This window comes from Bubalus kerabau, chromosome 1 (assembly GCF_029407905.1).
Source record: "Bubalus kerabau isolate K-KA32 ecotype Philippines breed swamp buffalo chromosome 1, PCC_UOA_SB_1v2, whole genome shotgun sequence".
Lineage (NCBI taxonomy): Eukaryota > Metazoa > Chordata > Mammalia > Artiodactyla > Bovidae > Bubalus > Bubalus kerabau.
Genome location: NC_073624.1, coordinates 32,206,110 through 32,225,095, shown reverse-complemented (window position 1 = coordinate 32,225,095; position 18,986 = coordinate 32,206,110). Strand labels below are relative to the sequence as shown.

Below are 18,986 nucleotides of genomic sequence, written 5' to 3'. Positions count from 1 at the left end.
GATCCCCTGGAGAAGGGAATGGCTACTCACTCCAGTATTCTGACCTGGAGAATTCCATGGACCATATAGTCCATGGAGTTGCAAGAGTTGGACACGACTGAGCGACTTGCAGTTTAAAGTGAGATTTTGACCCTCTCACTCCTGGTAAGGCTTCCACTTCTCCAAGGACCATATGCAAGTACATCAAAAAGCTGTGTGCTGCTGGCAAGATTCTATCTATACATCTGTTAAAATGAGCTATTGGTCCAATCTGGTCCTGTCACATGATAGCATTCTGTGACATGGGGCATCTCCTTCAGGTTTTTGTTCAAATATCAATTTCCCAGGGATGCATACCCTGGTCATCCTTTTTTAAAAACTGGTACCTGGGGCTGGTGCACTGGGACGACCCAGAGGGATGGAATGGGGAGGGAGGAGGGAGGAGGGTTCAGGATGGGGAACACATGTATACCTGTGGCGGATTCATTTTGATATTTGGCAAAACTAATACAATTATGTAAAGTTTAAAAATAAAATAAAATTAAAAAAAAAAATAAAACATTCTGAAAGAAAAAAAAAAAAACAAACTCCCAATTAAGGGACCACTGGTTTCCCCTTAACATATAAGGTGTGTTTGTGTGTTTTCTTTCTGGTGTGTTCCATTGAAAAACAGATTTTTATTAAAAATATTTTCACGTAAAGGTACAGATATACATATTTACTGTGGAAGATCCATGGCAGCAGTGTTTTTTATTCTTTTTTTTTTTTTTTTTGTCCACCGCTATATCTCCCAGTATCTAGAACAAAGTCTCGTTCATGGAGGCACTCAGTGAATTATCTGTTGAATGAAAAAAGTATAGTATTCTTGGAATCAAGAAGCCTTAAGACTTCAAATTAGAAACCAAATCGGATTACATTTTTAGCTGTAATTAAAAGATTGAGCTAAAATCTATACAATGGAAAGTATGAATTTTATCATTTTTCTGATAGCCATCTATTTTTTACAGCAAGTATTAATGAGAAAGTCAGTTCCAAACTTGGACCAGCCTGGGGAAAGTACAAGCAAAGAGGGACCTCGGATGAAAAGTCAGAGTGAAGAGCAAAAGAAATATAAATGAATGTCTAAGCAGTCACTAAAGCCTTGTAAGTTTACGATGAACAACAAAAAAGCCAACTGTGCTGTAAATGCTTGGGTTATAATTTCCTTTTTCGAAATGTCTTCATCTAGATAAAAATGTGCTCATCATCTGCATGATGATGAAATGTGTCAGAGCAGTGAGCTATGTAACTAGAGCTCCTTTTTATTTTAGCTCGAGATATCTGGGAAGAGGGCCATGCCCATTACATCTGAACACATCACTGCAGGATATTCTTCTCTGGAATCTTGAATCACTCATTTTATTAAGAGAGTTTCAAACATTTCTGTTCTGAGTTGTAACTAAAGTTAACAAAAGCTCTATTTCCTAGGGAGGATTTGCTCAATTCCCTCTGGCCAGATGGCTTCTATATCCTGGGTTTCCTTCCTGTGCTAATCTTTGGTGATCCACAGCTGCACACTGCCTTGAGTACTTAACCTTCTCTCATTATGCTGTCATCTTGCTAAAAGGGATTCGCCACAGATCAAATCCTAAACAAATCTCTTTTACATAATTGCATCCAGAAATAAAATTGAAATAATATATACAAAAGCAGTAATTAAGCACAAATTTTAGCAAATAAAAACATAGAAATGGATATGGCAAAGTATTTTTTAAAGATTTATCCCATTCAAGAATTATCATTGCAGATAACGATTACTACAGCTTTGCATGCATAGTGCCGGGCAAAGAATCTATGTAATTTTTAATACCATGCTTCTTGAAAGAAAATAATTTTGATAGCTGACCCAGTTTATATTATATAATTAATGATTATATAATATAAACATATGGTATTGATATAATTAATGAATGCTTGTTGACCACTAGAATGAATAGTTATTTTATAAAGTTGGGGATTTCAGGAAATGCAGGAGACATGGGTTCCATTCCTAGGTTGGAAAGATCCCCTAGAGGTGGGCATGGCAAACCACTCCAGTATTCTTGCCTGAAGAATCCCAAGGACAGAGGAGCCTGGCCGTCTACAGTCTATGTGGTCACAAAGAGTCAGACACAACTGAGCGACTAGCTGTACATTTCAATCATGTGGAGTAAAGTTTTGAAAAATACTGATTCTTGGCTTTATCGCCCCCCACCGCACCCGCCCCCCCTCCCCCCGCCAGCAACTTTTATTTGTGTGGGATGTTTTCCAAGCATCAATATTAATGTAAAAAAACAACAAAAAAAAACCCCTCTCTAGGTGGTTCTATGTGTAGCCAAGATTGATAATTTCTGCCCTACATGAATCCAATGAAAGAGAGGAAGGGATTATAGACTGTTAGCCGAAAGGACCACAGAATGATGTCAAAAACTAAAAGCAAAAAAAGTATTATCTGTATTAATCAGGAATACATACTTTTTAGCGCCGAGCATTTGAGCATTTACTTGTGTTGCTTTTCCTAGAAACTGCAAAGAGTTGATTCATTGGAAGAGACTTTGATGCTGGGAGGGATTGGGGGCAGGAGCAGAAGGGGACGACAGAGGATGAGATAGCTGGATGACATCACCAACTCAATGGACATGAGTTTGGATGAACTCCGGGAGTTTGGTGATGGACAGGGAGGCCTGGTGTGCTGCAATTCATGGGGTCGCAAAGAGTCGGACACGACTGAGCGACTGAACTGAACTGAAGATCTTTTCCTATGATTTTTAGAATCTATATCTAAAATTGTTCTCCTTTATTTTCAGAAAAAGAAAACTAAAACTTTGCATTGTAAAAGACTGATTTAAAAGTAAAACCAAATTATGTTCCACTCCTGATCTGAACATCCTGACCAAAAGAATTGAATGACAAAAATTTTGTTTGAATTTTTATGAACAAAATCAGTAGGTATTTGTTAAACTGGAGATTATTCAATGTAGATTGAAATGCTGTATTTTTCAATTATAAATAAGGAACACCCAACATTTCCACAAATTAATTTTATTAGTAAAATTTGGTGTTACCCAGCCTTTGGTAAAGGAGGGTGTTGGAGATAGATGACAGAGGAAAATGGTAAGTAGATAGATGACAGAGGAAAATGGTAATTTATTGTATACTTTTGAGATACTCAAGATCATTTTTCAGAGTCTAAGCTATCACATACAGAGCTTGTATTCTTTTGAGAGGCATAGTAACATAGCTCATGAAACTTCCAGAAATACCCATCTTAGATAAAGTGTACATTTGTAATATAATTGAATTTTAAGGAAGGAATTAATTTAGGCAGATTTTTCCCTTCATGTACAGCTTGGACTGAACCATGTATGAAATTCATTTTTATATTAAAGGTTTATCTGATTATCTAGGAGTATCTAACCTATTTTATTTTTCTATTTACTGTTGATTGAGCTATTTTACAGCTCTATAAAGGCTGTTAACTAACTTGTAAAAATCAAATAGCAAGACAAATTACTCCTGGTTAATAACAATGGAAACGCTCTTCTCCTACCAAGAAGCATTATTTCTGTTCATAGACAAAATTACAACCCCAAAGTTTTAGCTTTTCATTTATTTTAACTTGTATGCCATTATCTGTTGAATTTGTCTGTGTTCTTTATGGAAGGAGAACCACTGGATGGAGTAATATGGACACACATAACCTGTGAGGGCTCCCCAGGTGGCACTCATGGTAAAGAACCCATCTCCCAAGGCAGGTAGACATAACGGATGGGGGGTTCGTTTCCTGGGTTGGGAAGATCCCCTGGAGGAGGGCATGGCAACCCACTCCAGAATTCTTGCCTGGAGAATCCCATGGACAGAGGAACCTAGCGGGCTACAGTCATAGTGTTGCAAAGTGACTTAGCATGCACACACACCAGTGATGCATTAACCCTTTCTCCAGAAGAGGAGGTACAGTATTCTTGAGCCCACTGTGGATGACAGGATAACTAAGAAAAGATGACTTGATACCCACAGAATGAATCATCCCATCTATTTTATTACCAAAATCTTTCTCTGCAGAAGTGACAGCAAACAGGCACAAATACCTCCTTACAGATGAATGCAGAAATAATGTTTGACCAAATGCCTGGGTGAGCTTTAGCCTAATCAGGGTAACAAATAAAATTAACCATCACACCAGTCTTGCATGTAATTTCACAATCTTATCCCATCATTCTTCCATTGGGTCACCAAAATACTTTTGTCTTTTCTGCATATTTCTGAACCCAAGTTCAAGTTTTATCACTATTTCATTAACAAACCTTTGATGTGCTCACTCTGTGTAAGTCATATTTTGAACTTCAAAAAATTACACCGTGCGAGTTTGGGGAAGTTTCCCTGAGATGTTCATGTGGAAACCATCTTGCTAAACCAATTAGACTAAGTGGCCCAAGAAAATGCACCTTATATTTCAAGCACAGCACACTCTTCTTGCCTCTTTGAGAGAATGCCAAGTGGCAATAGAAATTACTCTTCTTTCTGTTTTAATTTCTCATTCTATGGTTTTATTTTCTATTTCTGGATTAAGTTTGATTCTGTTTCTGGTTTGCACAACACAGCAAAGAATGCATATATGTGTGTATGGTCTGAACATTTAATGATCTCTAGTGGGCACACACAGATTTGTTCTCTAATACATTGCCTGAGTTATTGGTCTTTTTGTGAGTCTATTTATGAATTCAAACCAATTAAGAAGACATGTTATGCTCACTGGAAAGGAGAACAGCGGTCTGGAACTCGGACTAGTGATTTGTGTGTTTTCACATTGAATTTGACCTGTAGCCAAAGTCATTGAATTGAAGTTGCAGTCTGTACATGTGTCTGTGTCTTTAATTGAAAAAAGCCTTTATTCTCATTGTGCGTATGAAATGTTTTCCTACCCCAGAGGGTACTGCATGAATACATTAGATACAAGTCTCTAGAAATAAGTGGGGTATGTTCTGATATAGAAACTAAAAGTCACAGACATAATTTGAGTATTCCTAGAAAATAAAGACATAAAATTTCTAATATTTTAATGGGCTATCTCTTTAAGAGGAAAATGAAAAATCTTTCTCACCAAAACTGCTATCTCAGAGGCATTTTTTATTAGAAATTAAGTTGGTGTGAACAAGTAATTCTTGAACAAATCAGACCAGCTTGATAATTTTGGATTAAGAAATCCCCAGCAATACATAACTTCCCTGAATATCAGCATACAGTAAAACTTTTAAAAGTAAAAATGTACCTTCATAATATTTGGATTTGTTTTCTCAGAGACTAGTTAATCTGAGCTTCTTAATTATCTTATAGTGGTTAATTAATAAGAAAAACTAATAGTATTCCCACAAAATCTTTTTAAAGCAGCAGTCCCCAACCTCTTCGACACCAGGGACCGGTTTCCTGAGACATTTTAGACAGAACGGGGAGGGAATGGGGGATGGTTTCAAGATGATTCAAGTGCATTACATTTATTGTACAGCTTATTTCTATTATTGTTACATCAGCTCCATCTCAGATCATCAGGCATGAGATTATGGAAGTTCGGGACCACTACATTAAAATTTATCTACTCAGAGGTCTATTTGAATAATCTACAGCCTTGGGTCATTTCTGAGTTAGAACACTGAAACACTGGTGACCATACAGTTAATTTTGTGTGGATAAATTGTTATTAATATAAACTTATTTTAGAAAGTGTATACTCTGGAGGTAGGGCCTGGAAATTTACAAGGCCTCCACTGAAGAATATTTTCTCACCTTCATTGAAAGACAATGCTCCGTGGATCTCTTGCATGTCTGCATGAAATGCAAAGGACAAGCTTTGGCTGCCTTGTTCTGGGTTATGTGTCCAAGGATATCTGTATAGCAAGCAGGATTGGAAGATAAGAGTTCCTATCCAGAGCAGGGGGCAGGTTTGTTTACCAGTTTTAGTAAATTTCTTTTTTATTTCCTTGTAGCCTATTAGAAAATTTGTGTTCCCTAAACTCCATGCTTCTCAACTATGATGCAAACCCACTGCAAGCCCAGCATCCATCTGGGCTCCTTTATCTCAGTCCTTTCACAAAGCAGTTGGTAAAGACAACTGAAGGGAACATGACGATCATGCTTGCTTTGTTATAATTCAAGTAATGAACAGTCCCTGCTCTTTGACTCAGGAGTGTTGTCTGTTCTGCCTGAGCTCTTGAAACTGTGGCAGGCTATCTTATTTAGCCAGCAAGTAGATTAATATCTCATATCTCATAGGGTAACATCACAAATACTGAAAACTATCAGGGAACTAACAAAAACATTCTCCATACTGATATTGTAGACAGTAAGAAAGCAAACTGTGTTAGCAAATGAGCATTTCAGATTTGTACACACGTAAATGTAGCCTGAAAGTGTATGCAAAGTCTGGACAGAACTGGATACGTTTTCATATGTTATAGTTAGGTAAGGAGAGAACAATGAAAACTTCTCATATATTCTTAGGAGAGGAAACAATGCACATATGATTACCACCTATATATGCTGAGAGAGATCCCCTCCTAATTCTGGGAAAAGTGTTCTCAGTTCCAAAGGTCAGAAGCCCTAAGACTTGCATGGTCAAATCAAAAGGTTGGGCCTTTTATCAAGCCAGTAATGTTTTGAGGAGACATCTTCAGGACGTGAGGTGGGGAGGCAGGTACCTCTCTCATCTTTATTAAAAAAAATAGAAACCTTGGAATATTATTCAGCCATAAAAAGAAATAATGCCATTTGCAGCAACATGGGTGGACCTAAAGATTATCACACTAAGTGAAATAAGTCAGAGAGAGACAAATATATTCTATTGCTTATTTGTGGAATCTAGAAAAAAAAAAAAAAGGAAACAAATGAACTTATTTTCCAAACAGAAGGGGAGACTCAGACACAGAAAACAAACCTATGATTACCAAAGGGAGGTGGAAGGAGGGATAAAGCAGGAGGCTGGGATTAAACATACACACACTATATATAGAATAGATAACAAAAAGGACATACTATATAGCACAGGGAACTATACTCAATATTATGTAATAATCAATAAGGGAAAAGAATATGAAAAAGAATATATATGTGCATTCTCCATACATATATAAACTGAACTGATGTGCTGTACACACACATATTGTAACTAACATGATATTGTAAGTTTATATACTTCAATAAAAAATTTAAAAAAAGGAAAGCTGGATCATCTCACCCTTATTCACCCCTCAGAAGAACCACTGGTCAAATCCTCATGCCAAGGTAATGCATTTATCTCAATAGAGAATATCACCCTGCTCCACTCTGCTACTGCTGATTACAGTAGTAAACTAACCACAGCCTTTCACACCACATCAATAGGCATTTCTGCCTCCTTTCCTGCTTATCTGAAGGCTCTGCTACAGGTCAGAAATTTGGTTTTCAAATAAAAAACTGTCAATACATCCTGGAAAGAAGCTTAGAAGGTGTTTTAACTACTTATACTTGAAGAAATAGATTCATTAGTAGCAGCTTTGGAGTTTAAGGGGATATCTCTTGGATGACTGTAAAGATTGCATCAGAGGACTGACTCAAGAGTTTTTATTCCAGAAGCAGACAACCTCTTGAAAGCAAATGGGTGTTAGACCAAGAGGAACAATAATTACATAGTACTGATTTAACTAATGAGGGAATCTGAGTGGTTATGTGCATTTCACTTAGAATATTGTTGATATTTTTGATGGACATATGAAACATTGTTCTTTCTCTAACCCTCAATAACTTAAGACTGGTTTTGCAGAATTAAAAAAAAAAACATTCTTTAAATGCTATCTTTTTTCTGTAAGAAATCTTTAAAGCTGACTCCACACTTCTTTTTTTATACTAAACCTTTCATTTTAATGGTAACAAAGTTATCTTCACAGGTTAATAGGAATTCATCTCTTTTAAAAATTGAGATATCAATACACAAATAAATTGTGAACCCAAAATAATATTTAGGGGGATGAGGGTTCCTATTTGAGCATTCAATTTAGTCAGAGCAATAAGTTCACCACCTTCATGGCAATTAGATGGGGAAACAATGGAAACAGTGCCAGACTTTATTTTCTTGGGCTCCAAAATCATTGTGGACAGTGACTGCAGCCATGAAATTAAAATACACCTGCTCCTTGGAAGAAAAGCCATGACCAACCTAGATAGCATATTAAAAAGCAGAGACATCACTTTGCCAACACAGGTCTGTCTAGTCAAAGCTATGGTTTTTCCAGTAGTCATGGATGGATGTGAGAGTTGGACCATAAAGAAGGCTGAGGACCGAAGAATTGGTGCTTTTGAAATGTGGTGTTGGAGAAGACTCTTGAGAGTCCCTTGGACTGCAAGGAGATCAAGCCAGTCAATCTTAAAGGAAATCAACCCTGAATATTCATTGGAAGAAGAGATCCTGAAGGTGAAGTTCCAATATCTTGGCCACCTGAAGTGAAGCGCCAACTCATTGGAAAAGATCCTGATGCTGGGAAAGATTCAAGGCAGGAGGAAAAGGGAACAACAGAGGATGAAATGATTGGATGACATCACCTACTCAATGGATGTGAGTTTGAGCAAACTCCAAGAGATGTTGAAGGACAGGGAAGCCTGGCACACTGCAGTCCATGGGGTTGCAAAGAGTCGGACATGACTGAGCAACAACAATAAGCTCACCAAAGAACAAGGGTGTAATTCAAGTCTGGAAACTATGTCCACAGAGTGCTCCAGGAAACTGATCTTACACCTTCTGTGGTACCAAGGACACAGCCTCATGGACAATATAATAGATCAATTAATTCTTTGCTGGTCAGATCCCTTTAACAGATTTCCTGAACCTTGAAAAAGTAGAATCCGCACACATAGATAACTACTGCAAGTGTATCTCTAAGGAGATAAAATTCTCCTTTTTCTTTTCCTACCCTCAGAATGGAAGAGTAAATAAGAGTTATTAAAATTCAACCCAACCCAAAGTTGAGTGTGTAATCAAGAATCATCTCCAGAGCTTATTTTAGGATAACAGGTAGCGACTGTCATAATGAAGCATTGTCTAATAGGCTCTCCCAAGGGTTATCTTATTTTGGATCTTTGTTTGGATTTTTTTCCTTAACTATTGGTTAGAGTATTTTACTACTTTCTAAGGCCACATAAGACATTCTTTGGTTTTGTATATGATTTCATGGTATTCTCTTACCATTCTTTTGTTTGGTTACTATAAATACTAGACAGCTGTAGACAAAATAGACCATTTTCTCAAACCACAAACAAAAATAAACTCAACATGGATTAAAGACCTAAATGCAAGACCAGAATTCCTAGTAGAAAACATAGGCAGAACACTCTGATATAATCACAGCATTATTTCATTCATCTATCCCCAAAGTCAAAGGAAACAAGCAAATATAAACAAATGGTACTTAATTAAACTTAAAAGATTTTTCACAGTAAAGGAAACCATCCACAAATGAAGACAGCCAAATGAATGGGGAAAATATTTGCAAATGATATAACCAATGAAGGTTTAGTATTCAAAATATATCAACAGCTCCTACAACTCAATATAAAAAGGCAAAAATAGGCAGAAAATCTGAACATTTTTTCAAGGAAGACATATAGATGGCCAACAGGTACATGAAAAGCGCAACAACAGTAATCAGAGAAATGTTGATCAAAACCACAATGAGCTATCACCTCACACCTGTTAGAATATCTATAATCTAAAAGACAACAAATCACAAAGGTTAGGGTATGGAGAAAAGGACACACTTTTTCCCTGTTGGTGGGAATATAAACTGGTGCAATCATAAAGGAAAAGAGTATGAAGGTTCCTCAAAAAGCTAAAAATAGAACTATCTATGCTCTTGCAATTCTACTGCTGGATGTATAGCCTAAGAAAACAAAAATCACTAATTTGAAAAGATGCAGGCACCCCAATGTTCATAACAACATTAATTACAACAGCCAAGATATGGAAGCAACCTAGGGTCTATCAACAAATGAACAGATAAAGAAGATGTGGTATACATTATATATGCACAGAATTGAGTAATACTCAGCCATAAAACGGAGAAGGCAATGGCACCCCACTCCAGTACTCTTGCCTGGAAAATCCCATGGACGGAGGAGCCTGGTGGGCTGCAGTCCATGGGGTCGCGAAGAGTCGGACACAACTGAGCGACTTCACTTTTACTTCTCACTTTCATGCATTGGAGAAGGAAATGGCAACCCACTCCAGTGTTCTTGCCTGGAGAATCCCAAGGACGGGGGAGCCTTGGTGGGCTGCCATCTATGGGGTCGCACAGAGTCGGACACGACTGAAGCGACTTAGCAGCAGCAGCAGCAGCCATAAAAAAGAATGAAATTTTGCCATTTGTAACAACATGGATGGATCTAGATTCACTAATCTATTCACAACATGGATTCACTAAGCCTTTCATTATGCTTAGTGAAATAAGTCAAACAGAGAAAGACAAATACTACATGTAATTGCTTATACATGAAATCTAAAAAATAAAACAAATGAACATAACAAAACAGACTCACAGATACAGAGAACAAACTAGTTTCTAACCAGTGGGGAGAGGGAAGTGAGGAGGAGTAAGAAGAGATAGGGGATTATGGGGTACAAACTACAATGTATAAAATAAATAAACTACAAGGATATATTATACGGCACAGGGAATATAACCAACATTTACTAATAACTTTAAATTGAATATAATCTATAAAAAAAATTTGAGTCACTGTATTGTACACCTGAAACTAAGATAGTATATCAACTATATATCAATTAAAAAAAATAAGCAAGTGCTTTGAAAAGTTTTAAATCATTCTCACAGGTTTATTCTGTTTAATCAACTACAATTTTCCATTCATACTCTAATATACATGTTCATGCATTAAACCTTAAAAATTTTCTAAATAATTGTGTGACATGAAACCTATCGTAACCACTTTGGGATGTTGGAGACATTTTTTAAATAAAAAAAGGATAAAAGTTGGAGTAGGAAGGCTATTTTGCAAAGTTATTATTAGCCTGGATTTGGGGTTTGATATGCAGCCCTATAAGTCACCTCTTTTTTCTTTCCTCTTTAAATATAAAAAAAGTGAGTTAAAATTTTGAGATTCTCCATCCTACAGGAATTTGATTAGACTTTCTAAGATCCTTACAAAAAAGGGATGGTTTGGGCTGTTTTTCTTCAATTTTTACATTCTGTTGGTGAGATCATATCATGTATGCTGCTGCTGCTGCTGCTGCTAAGTCACTTCAGTCGTGTCTGACTCTGTGCGACCCCATAGACGGCAGCCCACCAAGGCTCCCCCGTCCTTGGGATTCTCCAGGCAAGAACACTGGAGTGGGTTGCCATTTCCTTCTCCAATGCATGAAAGTGAAAAGAGAAAGTGAAATCGTTCAGTCGTGTCCGATTCTTTGCTGACCCCATGGACTGCAGCTCACCAGGCTCCTCTGTCCATGGGATTCTTCAGGCAAGAGTACTGGAGTGGGGTGCCATTGCCTTCTCTCATATCATGTATACCTGCTGTTAAGAGACACACAGCAAAAATACAGCTAACAAACTCAGAAATGCAAAAAAAAAAAAAAAAAACAAAAAAAAAAACTTGCCCCAGTTACCAGGGGCTAATGAAGCCTTACAATTAAGAGGATTGGATAGTCATGGGTGCAGAGCAGGGCCTGGTTAAGTAGGGGAGGCATGGAGAGCAAGAGAAAAGCCTAACCATACAAATACTGATATAGTCCTAGTTATATTTCTCTAATATATAATTTTAGAAAAGACATCAAAAGTCATTGAACATGAGAAATTCAAATGACAGGAAGATTATGCCTAAAAAAAAAAAAAAAAAAATGTGTTCCTTAGCTAGGCATAAAGATGCAATAAAAAAAGACTCTCCCCTGGGTTCATCTCTCCCTCCATCCTAGGTTTTTTTTTTTTTTTTTTTTTTTTTTTTTTCAAAAAAAAATTTTTTTTTAAACTTTACATAATTGTATTAGTTTTGCCAAATATCCAAATGAATCCGCCACAGGTATACATGTGTTCCCCATCCTGAACCCTCCTCCCTCCTCCCTCCCCATTCCATCCATCCTAGTTTTAAACTCACTGTTCCCTCCCTATATTTTCAGTCTGAATTTGACCAATGTTGAGACTCAAGTATTAGATCTGTAGTGAAGAAAGAAGTATTAGTCAAAGTTCAACCAGAGAAGCAGAAGATTTTATCTACAAGCCAATCTAAGTCTATTGGCTTGTGTAACTGTGGAAGCCTGTTGAGCACACAGAAAGGGTCAGCAGCCAGTCGGAACCCAGAGGAAGGAGCCAAAGCTGGTCCATAGGAGGAAAGCCTCCACTCAGAGAAAAGAAAGTGAAAGTGAAGTTGCTCAGTTGTGTCTGACTCTTTGCGATCCCATGAAGCCTACCAGGCTTCTCCGTCCATGGGATTTTCCAGGCAAGAGTACCAGAGTGGGTTGACCATTTCCTTCTCCAGGGGCTCTTCCTGACCCAGGGATCGAACCCTGGTTTCCCACATTGCAGGCAGACGCTTTACCCTCTGAGCCACCAGGGAAGCCCACTCAGAGAGGGCCTGAACAAATCTGCAAGAACTTCCAATTGATTAATTCAAGCCTGCACAGAATAATCTCTTGTTCAGTTAATTTAACTGTCAGGCAGACGCTTTACCCTCTGAGCCACCAGGGAAGCCCACTCAGAGAGGGCCTGAACAAATCTGCAAGAACTTCCAATTGATTAATTCAAGCCTGTACAGAATAATCTCTTGTTCAGTTAATTTAACTGATTAGTGTTTTAAACGTATCTGCAAAATCCCTTCACAGAAGAATCTAGATTTAGTGTTTGACTGAATTAACTGGGAAGAGCTCTGTGTATGCTATAATATGGCTTTAACTCCTGACTCTTCCATCTATATACATGTAAACTTAAGCTGGTTATAAAACCTCTTTCAATTTCCCCATCTGTGAAATGGGAACAAGATGTGTGTTAGAGAATTGTTGTGAGGATTAAAAACCTCTTAAAAATGAGATCACTGTTATCCAAAGTTTTAAGAAATTTTGACATATGTTAACTAATTTAATTCTCATTGTCATCCTGAAAAATGTTTAGATACTTTTTCCTATTGAAGACAGGAGAAAATAGAAATTATACAGCAATAAAGCATTAGTCAATGAATACATATAAATAAAAACCAAAATAACTGCCATAAAGGAAAAGCTTTAAAAAAGCGGGGAGGGAGGAGGGTTCAGGATGGGGAACATGTGTATACCTGTGGTGGATTCATGTTGATATATGGCAAAACCAATACAATATTGTAAAGTTAAAAAATAAAATAAAATAGAAAAAGCATACTTATAGAACTTGAGCAACTATTTATTAAGTACATAAAACACAGATTCACAGCAAATAATTGTTAACTCTGAAAACTGTTATAGAGCTCAGATTTTCAGAAGTGTATTGTTAACCTGTATACTTGTAATATTTTCCTTTATAAATCACACATTCAGAAAGATTTCAAGTATGTCCTATCTCTGACACTTTTTTCTAATACATTCACTACTAATATAAACTGTCATTTTTTGATTTAAAGAAGAAATCAGAGAAAGAGTAGATTTGATGTAATGAAAATTACAGTTTCAATGAAAATGTTAGTTTACGACCAGGTTTTCCCAGGAAGACAGTAGCTAAGGAACAAGTCACCCCACAAAACTACCCCTCAGTTGCCCTCCAGCACACAACATACAGTTTTAATATGATTTAAAATATCATACTTAATGCCTTGCCTTCTACGTAAAAGTTTTAACAACGATATTTTAAAACTGCCTAAGTCTATCTTGAGATAAAAGAAGCATAGTATAACAGGGACATGATGAGAAAAATATAGAGAATATATTTTCTCTTGAGGAAGAAAATGTTCATTGTTTTTGTCTGGGTGGATTTGAATGTTAAGAACTAAGGGGGAAGTGGGTCTCCAAGGGTAATAATGCAGATTTTTTAAACTAAATATTGTATGACTCATCTATGACTGAATGATATCAGATTCAATTTTCCATCTAAAATAACTCAAGAAGCTTAATAAAATACAAACAAAAAAGCTTGATAGAATTCAAAATAAATGGTGGCATTGGAGAACAACCAATGCAGCCAAAATTTAAAGGGCCAGGCTCCTAAGTATTAAGGGAAGGTATTAAGATGAGCCTGCCTTTACTACCACCTTCTTCCATCAGGGTACTATGCTAAGTTGTGTCCAACTGTTTGTGACCCTATGGACTGTAGTCTGCCAGGCTCCTCTGTCCAGGGGATTCTCCAGGCAAGAATACTGGAGTGGGTTGGCATGCCCTCCTCCAGGGGATCTTCTCCACCCAGGGATCAAAGCCAGGTCTCCTACATTGAAGGCAGATTCTTTACCATCCAAGCTACCAGGGAAGCCTATCAGGGTGTCTGCTGGTAAACTAACATTGGAAGAGAGGTCAAACAGAAAATGTGTTGTGGAGCAGTAGTGGCACTGACCTGAGAAGATAAAAGTTGGTAGTCAGGGACACCAAAGCAGCAAGGGCCAGAGAGACCAAAATCTTGAAGGAAGTGAATTACAGAGAAATGAACCCAATATTCTGAGTGCAATTTCCCCTCAAGTGTATTCATTGACTTTTAAGTTCCCCATGCTTTAGTCAAAGGGCCAACACACCAAGTAAAAAGCAGCTGGTAAGAGGCTAAAATGTTAAGCAGAAATCGGAAGTCTCAAAGTCCTGGAGAGATGAACCTTAGAATTTGGAGACTATCAAAGAGAAAGGGAATAGTTAAACACACAAACCCTAAAGCTAAGGTTTCTTTTAAAGAATCCTGGAAAGTTTTGCCTTGTGAGTTTAGAGTATTTAAGAAATAAATCAACAGTTAAAACTGCTGAAACCAAGATGTCGTGCTCATGCACATCATAGACCTCCATCTAAAGGGAGTTTCGTTGACCAAGGGACCAGATGCTACAGAACAGCATGGCCATACTTTCTACTCTTACGTGTGTGTGGACTGTGGCCCACAAGGCTCCTCTGTGCATGGGATTTCCCAGGTGAGAATACTGGAGTGTGTAGCCTTCCCTTCTCCAGGGGATCTTCGTGGCCCCGGGACTGAACCCAGATCTCCTGCATTGTAGGCAGATTCTTCACTATCTGAGCCAGCAGGGCAAGCCCTACTGGCCTCATCCCAGCTGGTAACTGAGCACTGTGAGGATTCTGAGGAGGGCTCATGCCTGGCAGATATGGAACTCCTCTAACAGCTGACCTTGGCTCAAATACAGTCGTCCCCCATCATCTGCGGTTCCACTTTTCACCGATTCAGTACCTGTGGTCAACTTCAGTCCTAAAATATTGCATGAAAATTTCCAGAAATAAATAATTCATAAGTTTAAAATTGCATGTCTTTTTGAGTTAGCAGGATGAAATCTCGCACAGTCTTACTCTGACCCACCCGGGATGTGAATCATCACTTTGTTCAGCTTGTCCTGCCTGTTAATCACTTACGAGCCATCTTGGTTATTGGGTTACTGTCCCAGTGTCACAGTGCCTGTGCTCTAAGTAACCCTAATTTTACTTAGTAATAGCCCCCAAACACAAGAGCAGGGATGCTGGCAATTTGGAGGGGCCAAAGAGAAGCTCTAATGGTGCTTCCTTTAAGTGAAAAGGTGAAAGTTCCCAAATTAAGGAAAGGAAAAAAAAATGTAAGCGGAGATTGCTAAGTCTCTGGTAAGACAGAGTTGATGCACTGGGATGACCCTGAGGGATGGGATGGGGAGGGAGGTGGGAGGGGGTTTCAGGATGGGGAACACATGTACACCCATGGCTGATTCATGTCAATGTATGGCAAAAACCGCTGCAATCTTGTAAAGTAATTAGCCTCCAATTAAAATAATTTTTTTTTAAAGAAAATATATCCCTAAAACTATAAAGAAGGGGAAAAAAATTCCTTTTTGGCTGTTGCACCTGAAACTGGGAAAGTCATGGCCACAATGTGTGGTTCAAATTTAGTTAAGGTGGAAAAGTCATTAAATTTGTATAATTTGAGAGAGAGAGACCACATTCACATAACTTTTATTATAGTATATTGTTATGTGTGCATGGTTTCTCAGTCGTATATGACTGTTTATGTGACCCCATGGACTATAGCCTGCATGGCTCCTCTGTTCATGGTTTTTCAGGCAAGAATACTGGAATGGGTTGCCATTTCCTCCTCCAGGGGATCTTCCCAACCCAGGGATCGAACCTGCATCTCCTGCATTGGCAGATGGATTCTTTACTACTAAGCCAACTGGGAAACCCAATATTGTTATGATCATTCTGTTTGATTATTAGTTTTGTTGTTAACCTCTTACTGTGCCTAATTTATGGATTAAACTTTACCATAGATATGTATGTATGGGAAAAAACAGTATGTGTAGGGCTCAATAATGTCCATGGTTTTAGGCATCCACTGGGGGTCTTGGAACATATCCCTCATGGATAAGGGGGGCCAGTGTACTCACCAACAGCTTTGCTGAACCTTCTTTAGACTGTAGGATGGTCTAGGATCTTCTACCTCACCTTTCTTCCTTCTATCCTTTCCTTGGGTTCAACTTGCATTGTAGTCTGCCAGCTCTCTTAGTGTCCCCAGACCCTTTGTCTCACAGGCATTCTGCTGATGAAATTCTTGCGTATTTATTCCTGCTTTGCTGTCTGCTACTTGGAGTATCTTCACTTTCACAAATGGTACCAGGATTAGCCTGAGAAAAAGGGCACCAAGATGGTGACGTGGAGAACGGTTCACCAGCTACACACCCAGAAGTAGAGAGAACACTTTCCTAGCTGATGGTAAGCCTAGATAATTCCTGGCAACACACTGCAGCTCAGTTGCCTGGTTTCACTGGTAGTGACCTGGGAAAATGTTCTGTTGAAAAAGAAAGTTGTAGCAGGTGCAACGAGGCAGGGTATTTGAAAAACAATGAGGGGGCAGGGAGGAAAATGCCTAAAACCGCAGCAGAGTCAGCTGGTTTTCCTGAGTTGTATTGACACCCGGTGGAAAGACTGAAGACTCTTAACAAGGAGTTGTTGCTGTTGTTTAGTTGCTAAGTTGTGTCTGACCTTTTGCAACCTCATGGACTTTAGCCCACTAAGCTCCTCTGTCCATGGGATTTCTCAGGCAAGAATACTGGAGTGGGTTACCATTTCCTCCTCCAAGGCATCTTCCCAACCCACGAATTGAACCTGCATCTCCTGCAATGGCAAGTGGGTTCTTTGGACTATACTACCAGGGAAACCCCCCAACGAGCCATTAGTAGCTATTTATGAGTCAGAGAAGCCCTCTTCAGTCAGGCTGGGTAGCTTGCACTGAGCCCCCATCACCTGTGTTGGGAGAGCCACACAGTTGACTGACAGGTTGAGACTTATCTGTTGGAGTCGCAGCATTTCAAAGAAGTAGGAAGACTCAGGCAAAGCAGTCCTGTTATGTGAAGTCCATGGCCTGGTGGGTAAAAAGTGAGATCATGAACCGTGAGATGGAGATATCTGCATGGCTTCCTGCCCACCCCCTCCCCCCAGAGGGTGGACTCTGCACTCCCCTTGAACACTTTGGGCTTGCAGAAGTAGCCCGTTCTTTCCTTACAAGGGGTAGAACTTCTGCTATGTGAGAAGATGCTAATGAAGCCTCTCTCCTGTGAGATAAGGTGTGTCCCTCAGGACTGGTCCTCACTTCTTATGGCTGTTAAGCTGATCACTAGGGTTAAATCCCAGTGTCACCTGGCAGGGGATGTGCTAAGCCTCAGAAGGGAGGAAAATCTCATAAATGTAAAAAAAAAAAAAATAGCAAGAATTAGCCAGAATGAAACAGTGAGTAATGTGGGTACTACTAGGATTGGATTCTTTTTTTTTAAGGTTATGTTTCTTTCTTTTTAAAATTTAATTTTTATTTTTAATTGGAGGATAAGCAATTATCCTGGGATTGGATTCTGATGTTGCTTGATCAAGGGAGGTAGAATGTAGGGCTAGATGAGAAAGGATTGATTTACTCAGCTATACTTTCTTGAGACACAAGACTTAATGCCTAAAGCTAGGATCCCCAAGGATGGGGCCACCTCATTGTTGGGCTCTTTAGAGTTAGAAAAACAAAATGGCATACTCTAAGCAAAGTAGAAATGCCTGAATTGCCCTGACATTTGACTTCCCTGGTGGTTGAGATGATAAAGAATCTACCTGTAATGCAGGAGACCTAGGTTCAATCCCTAGGTTGGTAAGATCCCCTGGAGAAGGGAATAGCTACGCACTCCAGTATTCTTGCCTGGAGCATTCCATGGACAGAGAAGCTGGGTGGGCTACAGTTCATGCGGTCACAAAAGAATCAGACGTGACTGAACAACTAACACTTTTTTTTTACTTGGTATAGGAAGGAAAAAAGAAGCTGACAGAAAAAAATGAGCTGGAATGGATATATTAATAGTAGGTAAGACCAGAGAAGATCAGGTTCCATGAGAAGACCAGGAGAATCACACATTAGCCAAGGTCATCAGCCATGCACTGGTATGAGGGCCCAAGCAGTCCTGTGAAGTTCAGGGGTGGGTCTCTTCTGCAAGTTAGGAATGACAGGAGGAGAGGCAGTCACAGAGAAGGGTGCATGAGCAGCCATAGGGATAACGTTTGGTCCCACATCTTGATAGTAAAGACCAGGTGGCAAGGGTTATCTATGATCAGCTGCAAGGCTGTCATCACCATGAAGACCAGAAAGGTCAGAGCATGAGCTGAGGAGGAGCCAAGGAGACTTGACCCACAGGGAAAGGCATAGATGATGAACAGAGTGTTGTTGTCCTTGTGAGCAAGAGACATAGGCAGTCCACAGAAGTTTTGCTCAAAATCAATGACAACAGCAACAACAAAAGGGCAAGAATGGAAGGGTAGGGAGATGAGGGAAGCTGCCCCAATAAAATACCACCATCCCTTGCTT

General features: G+C 38.9%; 1 long non-coding RNA gene across 1 annotated transcript; it reads right to left on the bottom strand.

The window, feature by feature from the left end:
- Positions 1 to 681: 681 nt before the first annotated feature.
- Positions 682 to 17,264, bottom strand: LOC129645929 (uncharacterized). The gene is made up of 3 exons (XR_008711588.1): positions 16,540 to 17,264; positions 15,303 to 15,380; positions 682 to 817 (listed from the first exon to the last, which is right to left on the bottom strand). It is a non-coding gene; the product is annotated as an uncharacterized LOC129645929 (long non-coding RNA).
- Positions 17,265 to 18,986: the final 1,722 nt, after the last annotated feature.